At 43.2% G+C, this 1,633-nt stretch overlaps 1 protein-coding gene across 1 annotated transcript in view; it reads left to right on the forward strand.

Moving 5' to 3' along the window:
• The window catches only part of UTRN (utrophin), a 507,319-nt gene that overhangs the window by 397,318 nt on the left and 108,368 nt on the right, over nucleotides 1–1,633 (forward strand). The gene's annotated exons all lie outside the window — the stretch shown is intronic.

Genomic DNA, 1,633 nt, shown 5'->3' on the forward strand with positions numbered 1-1,633 from the left:
GAACCTCCTCAAGGCCCAAGCACCCCACAGGTGCTCAGCGCATACATGCCTTCATTCAGCAACCATGCAGTAAGCATGTGTGCATGTTGCGTGTGTATATATGTGTGTGTATAATACATATATATAACAGAGTACTCAGAGGGAATACTTCTTCAAAGTGAGAAGCAGAATTACCAGTGATCTGCAGACTGAGGGGTTGGTTGGAAGTGGAGGCCCAGCAATGACTTAAGTCCTCAGTAGGCCGACTGGAAAGACAACGATGCTACCAGTAGAAAATAAAAATGAATGCTGGGGGTACATGCCTGAGTAGATCTGTCGGTAGAGCAACTCTTCACTTTGGCTCCAGCTGTGATCTCACGGTCATGGGTTCGAGCCCTGTGTGGCAGCGTGGAGCCTGCTTAGGATTCTCTCTCTGCCCTTTCCCCATTTGGGAGCTCTCTTTCTTTCCATATAAACAAATAAACTCTAAAAACAAAATGAATGATAGGGGCACCTGGGTGGCTCAGTTGGTTAATCTCCACCTTCAGCTCAGGTCATGATTCGTGGGTTCGAGCCCTGTGTCAGGCTCTGTGCCAACAGCGTGGGGCCTGCTTGGGATTCTCTCTCTCCCCCTCCCTCTCTCTGCCCCACCCCTGCTTGTGCATTCTCTCTCTCTCTCTCAAAAATAAATAAATACTTTTAAAAAATTTAAAAAAGGAATGCTAAAAAATAAGTATGCTGTGTATGTGTGTACACAGCATACATATAAATCTAGGCTTAAAGGGCAAAGAACATCAGGATTGTTTTTTTATTGCCAAGTTAGCTAACATGCAGTGTAGTCCAGCTTCATGAGTAGATGCCCATGATTCATCACTTACATACAGCGCCCAGTGCTGATCCCAACAAGTGCCCTCCTTAATGCCTATCACCCACTTAGCCCATTCTTCTACCCACTTGCCCTCCAGCAACCCTCAGTTTGTTCTCTGTATTTAAGAGTCTCTTATGATTTGCCTCCCTCTCTGTTTGTATCTTATTTTTCCTTCCCTTCCCCTATGGTCATCTGTGAAGCTTCTGAAATTCCACATATCAGTGAAAGGAGCATCATGATCTTGATGGGAAATGTATTCAGATTGAAGTAGAGCTCCTCTGAGAAAGGGTGAGGAGGAAAATGGCTCCTTGTCCAATGGTTACTTGACCCAGTTTGGCTATAGTTAAAAAAAATCATTTTCCAACTGTACTTTCCTTACAAGTAATAAATGCTCATGAATTACACTGTGGGACACAGCATGAAGAAGTCTTTCAGGTCTGCCCACACTATGTGAAGTGAGGGATGAAAAATATTTAGGGGTGTCAGAGTGTCTCAGGAAGTTGAGAGCCCAACTCTTGATTTCAGAATAGGTCATGATCCCAGGATCGTGGGATTGAGCCCCATGCTGGGCTCCATGCTCCTTCTCTAAGCCTCTCCCTCACTTGTGCTCTCCTTCTCTCTAAAATAATTGTTTTTAAAAAGTTTATTAAAAAGTATTTCAAATGGCATGCTTGTTTTTAAAAATGCATCAGAATGCTTTTATTGACAACAGTGAAAAATCATACTAAAGATCTATGTTGGCCCCAAAATTCCACTCTTAAATTTACTGTGTGATTTACTGCTATT

This window comes from Suricata suricatta, chromosome 7, assembly GCF_006229205.1.
Source record: "Suricata suricatta isolate VVHF042 chromosome 7, meerkat_22Aug2017_6uvM2_HiC, whole genome shotgun sequence".
In the NCBI taxonomy this organism is placed as follows: domain Eukaryota; kingdom Metazoa; phylum Chordata; class Mammalia; order Carnivora; family Herpestidae; genus Suricata; species Suricata suricatta.